The following is an 11,132-nucleotide window of genomic DNA, read 5'->3' as shown; positions in this document are numbered from 1 at the left end:
TGTTAGTATTACATGGCTGAATGAAAATAGAGCCTTATAAAAATGGCTAATAATTTCACTATTTCTTTTTATGTGGAAAAAGCTTAAAGGGATGTATATTTAATGAGTAATAAGCACAATTTTTTTTGTAATGAGCATGCATAATTTTTGTAAACAAAAGAAACATTTTGTAATTGCCAAGGTTAGGCCTTTTGAGGGCCTTGATTAGCACAAAAACAGTAGGAACTGTACAACCAGTTAAAGGATGTGGGTGACTGAATCACAGAGAGAAATCTGGGAGTCTTGGATTTGGCACAATGCCTCCTACATCTTGATTAAGGTGAGTAGGGGTGTTATCAATGACTGGGATAAGGAAAAATGCCCTGAAGATCAATTTGGCAATCCAGGTGGTAGAATCCAGTTACTGAATGTATACAAACAAACCCACTGTGACATCCACAGTTCTCAAGTCCCTAAGTAAACCACATCCACAAAAGACATGGAGGCATTGCCAATGAGGAATGAAGGTTTAGCGTGGTATTGGATAATAAGTTTTTGAATTGGCTAAAATAGCAAATAAATGATTAGTTTTTCCTACTTCAAAAACTTAGAGGCATAATTATCATCATTGGATTCTTGGCCTTCAAATTCTATTTGAATGACATTTGATCATGATGTTCTACATTCCCACTTCTGTGTCTCCGTCTTGTGGTAGGTTTTTCCAACCCACAGAAACCAACAGTATCTTCCAGGTCTTCCTAGTTATTCACATATATATTCATATATGTATGACTTATCTTTCTCATAAGTATATATGAATCTATATGCATATATATCTATACACATACTAATAGCTAACATCTATCAAGTGCTCCCTCTGCTTGTCAAACATGGTTCCAAGCACTTCACATGCATTATTCCTTATCATCCTCACTACAACCCAGTGATGTAGGCACTGTTATTATTTCCATTTTAAAGATCAGGAAACTGAGGGGTTAGAAGGCTATGTAACATGCCCAAGGCCTTAGAAGGAGTACATGTAGAGCTGGATTCCTGACTCTGCTCTCTTAATAACCACACTCACATCTCAAAAAGCATCTAGAAGATATGTACCAACTTGTTAAATAATTACCTAATGAGGTTGGGGTTGTAGGGAAACCTGTACTTCCTATTTTTCTCTGTTTTTAGATTTCTAGCAATATCAATATTACATCTTAACTGGAAAAAATGTTTTCAAATTACCATCAATTATGTCATTTTCTTAACTTTACTGCATGTTGTGGTGCACTACTATATTGCCATATGCTAGACTTTGTATTGGATGCAAGAATAAAAATGACGAGGTTCCTGTCCTCAAGGTGCTCACTGTCCAAATTGTTACATTATCTAGAGGACTTTTTTTAGTAACCCCAGCCCTCCTTTCATTCTTACCCTCTGCTTTGTCCTACCCATATGCCTAATGCTCTTGATATGATGGAGAGCTTGACATTCCCAAAGTGTATGATTCACTTTTAGGCCCCTAAGCCTTTGCTCATGAAGTTCCATATTCTGTGGAATGAGTAGGAATTCATCTGGAAGAACTACTCAAGCTTGAAAGCTACTGCCATGGTGAAGTCTTTTCACAAATTTCTAATCTTAAAAAGTTTTAAATATGTATTCAGTGCAATCATGAGCGTAGTTCAAATAAGTAGTGCTGAAGTACTAAAAAAGAAAAGCAAGTCTTCCACCTCAGCCCACCCAATCCCAATGTCAACCTCAACCTCAAGCTCATCGCCATTCTCCGAACTCTGAATGGTTTCTGTTTTTAGATTTCTGGTAGTGATCTCCATGTTTCCAAAATAACATGCTATCTTATTATTTCTTGATATATCATCTTAGGCCCTATCTATCTAATTTTTCCTAAGAGAAATGAAGATTTAACTCATATACACGCTGGTCTTATCTCCTCCCTAACCTCATAATAGAGATACATCTGTATGCTCAGCCCTACACTGCTCTCTCCTCTGTACATCCAGACCTTTTTATCCTCTTCTGTCAACCAGACAGTATCTTTTGACTGTCACTTTCTAAAATGGGAACCTTAGTACCCCACCCTTCTCTCCACCCTGCTCCTGCTCCTACCCCTTTCTACCTATTGACGTTTACACTGTGCATTAAAATAGTTAATTATATTTACATTTTCTTTTATAGTCATAGTTCTTCTTTGACTTGTTTATGAGGTGAATCTAAAAACAAAAAAACCAATAGGCAGCGTTTCTGCTATTAGACTATGTGACTATTGCGCCCTATAATCTAGGGGAGGGCTTGATTATGCTTTCTGCTCTGGGTCATTTGGAGAACATTCAGATTTCAGATTTAAATAGGATCTCGTGTTTAAGACACCACTAGTAGCTCAAAATCAATTCATTTTAGGTACATCACACTTGCATCAGGCCTTTCCTGGACATTTTCTCTCTTGAAGATCCTAGTTTTAATTTTAACTTTATATTTTAGATGGAAATAATTTAACCATAAATTTTTTTTTCTTTGCATTCTGTCACCTTCTAACAACCTCAAGGGTTTCCAAGTTCCTAGTCATGCTTTTGATTTTATTGAACTCTATTTCTCCCTCCAGTCTTCCTACTGCAATCAGGATGAGTTGCTTCCTAGCCTCGGCACTCCTACCATTCTGGGACCTCTCCTGCTTATCCGAGTTGGAGCCACTTTTCTTTGGGTCCCACACAGTGAGGTGTCCTTGACTCCCACATCTTAGGATAATTAGTAACTCACCTTGCTGAACTCCCACAGTACTCTGTATTTGCCTAATAGGGTAGCACTTTACGTTGTTTTTCCCTTATCTTCCAGGGATGGACTGTGTCTTATTCATCCTTGAAATGGTACCTGACATACAGCTGGTCCTCACCTCAATTAACACTATTCTAATTTAAAGAAACATCGAGCACGTGGCAAGGCACAGTGGCTCACACCTGTAATCCCAGCACTGATGCAGGAAGATCACTTGAGCCTAGGAGTTCAGGACCAACCTGGGCAACACAGTGAGACACCGTCTCTACAAAAAATACAAATAAAAATTTAGCCTGGTGTGGTGGTATGTGTCTGTGATCCCAGCTACTTGGGAAGCTAAGGTAGGAGGATTTCTTAAGCCTGGGAGGTCAAGGCTGCAGTGAGCTGTGATCACGCCACTGCACTCCAGGCTGGGTGATGGATTGAGACCACGTCTTTAAACAAACAAACAACAACACCAGAAAAGAAAAAGAAATTGAGCACATTATTACAATTTACTGTAACATCTTGATTGAAGGGAAGAGCTGAGCCATCAGTTTCACTCATATTAAACAGGAAATAAGTACTGCTATTTCGATGGGAAATGAGAGGAGGAATTAAGTAAGAAATAGAATAACAAAGAACCAACTTATGAAAACTAAAACATAACCCATATCAGTCTCATCTTATAATCTGTTCGTCTGTGTTGACTTATCCACTTGGAATGTGAGAAATATTCTTTATTAATTCCACTTACTGGGTTGCCAGATATAACACAGGAAGCCCAGTTAAATCTGAATTTCAGATAAACAATAAATGACTTTTTAGTATACGTCCCCAATATTGCACGAGACGTATTTATACTAAAACACTATTTGTTGTTTATCTGAAATTCAAATTTCACCGAGTGTTCTGCATTTTTATTTGCTAAATCTGGGCACTCTTCACTGGGCACCTTCTCAGAGCACTAACCAGTCAAATGCCAACTGCTGTGGGACTGCTCCGAGAATATGGCCTAATGACAATGGAAGATGACATGTTGCTGGCAATGAGAGAAGTCAACATAATGGGTATACTTGTTTTTAGGAGTTGTTCTCAAAGCTTACCACCTTTTTAGTGTGGTGTTAGGTCTTCAACTTCAACTTCATCTTCATCTTTGCCGTAAAGTCAAAGGAAGACATGAGAGATCTCTTTGGTAGGGCATAATATAGCCTTTTAAATTGATATTTGTCGGCCATTTGTTTTACAGGGAATTAGTCCAGGAAGTACAAGACAATGCCACTGGACAGATAATTTCATTTAAAAATTTTTAAAAAACTATTGTTAGTTTAAATGAGTCACTGCTTCATTAAGCTGTTAATATTAGATAACACACATTGAATGGATGTTTCCCATAGGCCAAGCTCTGTCCTAAGCATTTCACATGTATTCACATTTCATGCCCACAAGCTGCCTCTGACCGACTGATTTTGATTTTCTTGATTTTATGGATGAGGAAACTGAGAAGGAGAGATGATGAACTTTCCCAAGGTCACACCACTCATAAGTGGGGGAAACAAGCTAAAACTCAGGCCGTGTTACTGCAGAGTACTCAAAATCAAAATAAACAAAATTTCATCTCCAGTTCTGGCACCTCACCAAAAAACAAACCACGATTTAAAAATATAAAATTTTAATAACACCACACATAAATTTCAAACTACTTTTCCCGAATTTGTAACTGAAGTTTTAAGCAAGTGTGTTTTTAATTTATTAGAAAGTGGATTGAAGAGAAAGCACTGGAAAATGAAGGAAGGAGTTTCAGCTAAACCCCGAATAAAACTGTGTTCAACTGAGCTATAGAACGGCTCCTTCTAGCTCCATTTCTCCTCAGACCATGAGTGCTACTCCTGATTGCCCTGCATTGTCATTTCCAGGGAGAAATGACACCGACACAGTGCCAGGCCTTCCAATCTGAAGCGCGGCCCACAGCACTGCTGAATTGGTGCTCGGTGTACAACGTGCCGGAGTGCGGAAAATGCGCAGCGCACTGCGGATTATAGAAGGTCGGAGGAATTCAGTGTATTCAGAGAGCGTGATGAAACAAGCAAAACCGGCCTGATGTGGGGCGAATTCAGCCGGGAACAAATCTGATCGTATCAGGTCTGCGGACCGGAGCTGGCAAGCGAGGCACCACCCGGGCACTACCTGGCTTCGTCCCAGCTGGCTAAGTTAATTGCGGGTCCAGGTGGGTGAGGAGGGTGCCGGGTGCGCCCGAGCGCCTTCGCGTCGGAGCCGCCGCAGCTAGTGGGAGGCCGAGGCTCCTCCCCGCTCCCTCCTCCGGCAGCGGCCGGGAAGGAGAGGGTCCGGGCCACAAAGCCGCGCGGGGCGGGCCCAAGACACAGTCGGCGTGCAGCCCACCTGCCGGACGGAGCTGCTCTGCCGGCAACCACGGGGACAGCAGCTGGCCGGAGACTCGCAGTGCTGGCGGCAAGAGGCGGTCGGGTTTGGAGCGCTCGGGTCGCTTCGGTGCGCGGTGGAACGCGCCCAGAGACTCGGGTTCCCGCGAGCAGTGCCGCGCAGCACCGCGCCGCGCTTGGGTGAGGAGGTGCCCCGGGGCCCAGGCGGGAGCGGGAGCGGGAGCGGGAGCGGGAGGAAGGGGGCGGGGCGCGCCGGGCGCGGGAGGCACTGTCGGCTAGGTGGAGGCAGGGACCCCGGGCCGGGGTGGACTTAGCTGAGCCGCACCCGCCCTGCAGGCCATTCCTGGACTCGCCGACCCTGCTGCCCTAGGAAACAGCGCTAGGATCCTCGTGCGGAGACCTGGGGAGGGTGACGAGATTCGACATCAGTTCTCCCAAACCTTTTCCCGAAGGGAAGGAAGCAACTCCAAGAACTCGGAGCTAGGGGCAGAGTCAGGCCCTCTCTCCCTCCCTCCCTCCCTCTCTCTCTCTCTCTCTCTCTCTCTCTCTCTCTGTCTCTCTCTCTCTCTCTCCTCTCTCTGTTCAGAGAATTGGAAACTCTTAACTAAGAGTTACCAATAAAACAAGTCATCACAGAATGCAGGGAAATTACTTCTAAAATAATAGCTGGCTTAATTTCTAAAGTTGAATATGCTCAGATAAAAATTCCAAAAATAAAATAATTAAAGCTGGGAATGAGAAAAAAATAAATATTTTGGACAGATTTGCCTTTGTCCTGGCTGTGGCCATGCACATGTCTGTGACTGCAAAGATTTATAGATAATTGAAAATATCTCTATGGCAGCAACATTTCTGGAGAAGGCTGTGGACCAGAGTTGAATAGGGTTGTTTCCCTTAGTGAAGCATTCTCTCTCAGAGGAAGGTCTTGCATTTTCCCTCATTGATCACTAAGTTCTAGAGAGTCAGGAAGCTTTAAAGTTGTTTACCAACTAGGGTGGCGATGTTCTTCACAGAGATAGGACAAGTAACGCATTGAGACAACTCTATTTCTCTTTCTTGTCTGGTTTTGATGTGCAACTTACTAAAAGGAGATACGCCTGCTTAGAGGAAAACAAGCCCTTCCTCATTTATATTGTGTGCAGTAGAAATGTCAGCTCGTGACTTAATAGTCTCTATTACATGTTAACTTGCCAGATCCCCTGAATTATTTACTGGTCAGTGTGTCTGAATTTCAGCTTGAAGTGGCCAGTCTGGTGATTCAAATTGCAGACAAAATGTGATAGTAATTCTGGGAGCTGTATGATTTATCTGTTACCATATCTACCACCATATTTCCCTTAGGGTTGGGGAGTGGGGTGGTTGGGGCATCATTAAGGGAGAGGTTACATGTCTCCTTGAAGCCAGAAATCATTTGTTTGACTCATGTTTTGAAATGTTGAATCAGTTGCTCCGTTAAAAGTCAGTGGATATTACATCCGAATGTAATTGTCCAGCTTTTCTTAGAAACAACCGGTTGATCTAGTGACACGGAGCTGCCATTCTTACATGGAAGCCATTAACTGGAATAGAGTGCTAGTCGCCTCCTTTGGATGATCCAGTCTGCCGCAATCCACACCAATCTTTATTCTATTGCATGGACCTGTTTGATTGATTTAAATTACCTGACTGGCCCTTGTAGACTTTTGATTTTTAACTTCAGGTTTAGGGCAATCAAGTGCAGCTTGTCTGTTAACACTTTCACCCTCATCTAATGCAAGAATCTCTATTCCAGGAATCTCTACCCCTGCTAGTAGTCCCCAGACCTGTACTTTCACTGCTCCTCCGATAAACAGGATATTGCTAATTGTTGAAAAGCTCCTGTTGATGGAGCTGTGCAATCTGGGCCCACATAGAACATGTTTAGGACCTTTTTGCACAGAACTATGGCTGTCACATGCTGTCTGAGTTTTCCCCATAGTAAACATTCCTCATTTGTTCAGCAGCTCCTCCTGTGACTTGCTGCCTTGTTCCCTCATCATTCTGGTTATTTTGGGGTTATTGTCTCTTGGCATGAACCTTTACTTGTTAAAAGACTTAAAGCCCCACCAATTCAACAAGATGTGGTCTAACTGGTGTAGAATGCAGTGGGAGGCTGGCCTCCTATTCTCTAAGATGTTATACTTTTTTCTTATAACTGAAGATGTCTTTAGATTTTTCTTGGCCAATCCATTGTGTTTTTAAATTTACTTTCAGGGCTTATTTTCCAGTTAGATTCTTCCTGATCATTAACTGTTCAATATACAGCTTGAGAGCAATGGTTTTCAGCTGAAGATGATTTTTGCCCCCACTCCAGGGGACATTTGGCAATGTCTGGAGACATACTATTTAGTTGCCACAACTGGGGTGTGCCAATGGCATCTAGTGGATAGAGGCCAGGGATGCTGCTAAACACCCTGCAATGCATAGGACAGCTCCCACAACCAAGACTTATCAGCCCCAAGTGTCAGTAGGGCCGAGCTTAAGACTTCCTACTTTAGAGTCAGGGTCTAGGTTCAGATCCTGATTTAGCTACTTCCTGTCTCTGTGACCTTGGGCATGTTATTTAACCTCTTTGTCTTCATTTTCTCAGCTGTATATTGAAGAACTCTGAGGACTAAATGAGTTCATTTATATTTTTAGAAGGGTACCTACCACAGAGTAAGTTATCATGATTGCTAACTGTCGTACAAACACTATCTTATTTTTCTTCCTTATTTTATTCATTTTAGTTTGTACATATGACATCAGATAAGTGGGTGGGTAAAGTTTGAGGCATAGCACTTCATTTCTAATCTTGCCTGTGGAATGGGCACTGGTGCATTTGGATGTTTTAGGGAGCTAACAGCTCTTCTCAGAACTGCATTCCCTCCATGGCCTCCATTATCATTTTTCCTGCTTCTTTCAGTATTTTCTGCTGTATTGGGCCATGTATGTCAGTTTAATACTGCAGCCTCCTGGAGAACATGGACACTGAGTTTGTTAGCGGGAGAGAATCTGTGCCTGTTGCTTGTACACTCCGTGTCCGGTGCCCCCCAGGTTCCTCCACACCCCAGTCACTGTGGCTTGCACCTGCACAACAGATTCCTGGGCTGAGCAGCAATTGGTAGACTTTGGGTAATAGTAATAGCATTCCTCCAAGGGCTCATATCCCCATAACTACCCCATTATCGGGGTTCCCCTTTCACAGATGAGGAGAGAAAAGCAGAAATTAGGCAAGAACTTAACTGCAGTCACGAAACTAGTAAGCAGCAGATTCAAGATTCAAACCTTGGCAGCCAGAAACTGGAGCTGGATTTCTAAACCACTTTATTATTCTAACACAAGGTAAGTTTTCTCAAGAAATATACCCATGACCTTAACCTAACCACCATGTAGCTATTTATGCATACAACAGTCAACAGATCCACTTACTTTTACTATTGTGAGTAATTTGCATACATGGGGTGTGTGTATTTGTGTGTATGTGTGTTTCTTTTTCTTCCACTGTGTTTCATCTGTTAAGGGCAGGGGTTGATTGTGACTTTCATTTTTCATAATGCAGGGATCTCTAATCCTTTAAGGAGAAGCCACAGTTACTCTAGAAAAATCATTCTTCTGAAGCTTTAAACTCATTGTAAGGCTGTAGAGAAGACAGTAGCTGAGGTCACAGTGCCAGGTTGGCCTATCTAGGCAGGCAGATTGGAGGATTGAATCTTAAGAGTAAGATCAAGAACTTTCAGTATAGCAGCAAGCTGTCCAGTGATCTTAGACAATTTTTACCTTTTATGACTTTTAAGCCATATAGAACACCAAACATCTGGACATTTGCACATTAGATGCGGATTAGTTCCAATTTCCAAAATCGTGAGTAGAATCAATTAATTATTTGTTACTTGCAGGTTTTCAGTACAGTACTTGTACTTATAAATGACTGTGTTATTAAACTACTTCCACAATAGGGAACTGTTTCTTATTTTGCTCTTTTGACCGTACTTCTTTTCTTAGGTTGTGAAATGATTATGCAAGAGTTGTGGCTACTGTCCCCCATATAAGAGGCTTTGGACACTTCTGCAGAAGTCACTTGAGTGCTATACATTTGAGATAATGTCCAAGTAGCTAATATGGTAGAGAGAAAATAATAAGAGTAGATATTATCTTTTCTCTTTCTTGGTTTCAAATTAGCAAGTATTGAGCAGGAAAGTTTTTGCAGATACTTTTAAAGAGAATCATATATCTTACATAAAGATGGGACCTGAGAGTTCAACCACACTCATCCCTTTTTCAGCATCCCTGGCAGGGAGTTATTTAGCAGTGTTTGAGTTTTCATGATAGAGAAAGCTACACTGTGAGGTAGACGTCACAACTGAGTTAATTATCAAAATGTTCTTCCTTTTATTTCTCATGCGTCTACCTCCCTAGAATGTTTAATAAGGAATACCTTCCTTATTAAACAAGGATAGAGTTGCCCAGCATTTTCTTAGACCAGGGTTTCTCAACCTCAGCATTTTTGACATTTCGAGATTCCTCTATGATGTAGGGCTGTCCTGTGTACTACAGAATGCTTAACAGCATCCCTAACTGCTACTCACTAGATGCCAGTAGCAGCCCCCTCCTGGTTGTGGCAATGAAAAATATCTCCAGACATTACTAAGTGTTTTCTGGGGGACAAAATTGCCTTAGTTGAGACACTGTTGTACAGTGATGTTCTAGCTGCATTCTCCAGCCTTCATCCTATTGTAAAATATCCAAAGAAGATTTTGTCTTCTTCAGCAATCATTTGGTCTGGTAGTGGGCCAGTTTTGAGGTACTTCAGCCACTTTCTTTGACTTTAGTAGAAACTGAATTGGCCTATTATTTGCTCTTTGTCTCATTCGGTTACTTTATATGTTCCATATTAGTTTTCTATTGCTGCTCTAAAAATTTACTACAAATTTAGTCGCTTAAAGCAACACAATTTATTATCTCATGGTTCTGAAAGTCAGAAGTCTGACACAGCTTTACTAGGCTAAAATAGAAGGTTCAGTGAAACTTCAGGAGTCAGCAAGGCTGTGTTGCTTTCTTAAGGCTCTAGAGATAATCTGTCGTCTTACCTTTCCAAGATCCTAGAGGCCACCTGCATATCATAGCTTATGCCCACTTCCTTCATTTTCAAAGTCAGTCATGGTGGGTTGAGTTCTCACATCATTTGGACCTCTTATTCTGCCATCCTCTTATACTTTTAAGGACTCTTGTGATTACATTAGGCCAGATAATCCATAATAATCTCCCTATTTCTAAGGTTAACTGGTTAGCAACATTAATTCCATCTGCATCTTAATTCTTTTTGCCTGGAACGTAACATATTAGCATGTTCTGAGGTTTAGAATATGGATATTTAGGTGGAGTGCATTATTCAGCCTGTCACATGCTCCCATTCCAAAGGTCAGTCAAGAAGAATTTGGAAAGAGAGTACTGATACTTAACAAATGAGCATTTTCTTTTCTGACTCTTTACCAATAACACAAGAGTTAAGGCCTGTCTGTCCTAATCTCTTGCCAGGACTATGTTTTACTTGGTTGGTTTGTCAGGTCTTCAGAGAAATTCCAGACTTGAGATTGGACATTTTACCTATTGTTTTGGTTTGTCTTTTGTTTCAAAAAGGGAAATGATGCCTGATGAGAATTTAACAGTGACAAATAGGGGAAATCAGGATTTGTGGCAGTCTTGGTTGTATATGGAGATCGCAACTGAGATCTGAAGAACAGGTAGAAAACTGTGGTTTCAGTGGGAACAATGAAGTGTACAGGAGAGAGGCAGAAAGGTGAAGTCCATTTAAATGGAATGCATTATCTGAGTGCTCATTGAAAGTCTTCTTGTCAGGATGATATTTTATCTAGTGGTCAAGGGGCAAAATTAAAGATAGTTATTTTCAGGCCTTGCTATTTGAAGAAAATTATTGATTTTTAAAGTGAACATTCCCATTGATTTAGAATATTGGACAAGAGAAAAGTAGGA

The 11,132-nt window shown here is 41.4% G+C and overlaps 1 protein-coding gene across 3 annotated transcripts in view; it reads left to right on the top strand.

Annotated features, from left to right (window-relative positions):
* The first annotated feature begins 4,709 nt into the window (after positions 1-4,709).
* Positions 4,710-11,132, top strand: part of PLA2G7 (phospholipase A2 group VII) — a 32,083-nt gene continuing 25,660 nt past the window's right edge. The window contains exons 1-2 of one of the 3 annotated variants that reach the window (XM_017505141.2): positions 5,034-5,321; positions 8,347-8,483. The gene's annotated coding sequence lies outside the window, so the exon portion shown is untranslated. Of the gene's footprint in view, positions 4,970-5,032; positions 5,322-8,346; positions 8,484-11,132 lie in introns of those variants that run through there. The other 2 variants (XM_017505143.2, XM_017505142.2) reach the window with 2 other exon arrangements.

Source organism: Cebus imitator, unplaced genomic scaffold, assembly GCF_001604975.1.
Source record: "Cebus imitator isolate Cc_AM_T3 unplaced genomic scaffold, Cebus_imitator-1.0 Scaffold334, whole genome shotgun sequence".
NCBI lineage: Eukaryota > Metazoa > Chordata > Mammalia > Primates > Cebidae > Cebus > Cebus imitator.
Note: the sequence above shows the minus strand (reverse complement) of the source record. Positions and strands in the feature narration are given on the sequence as shown.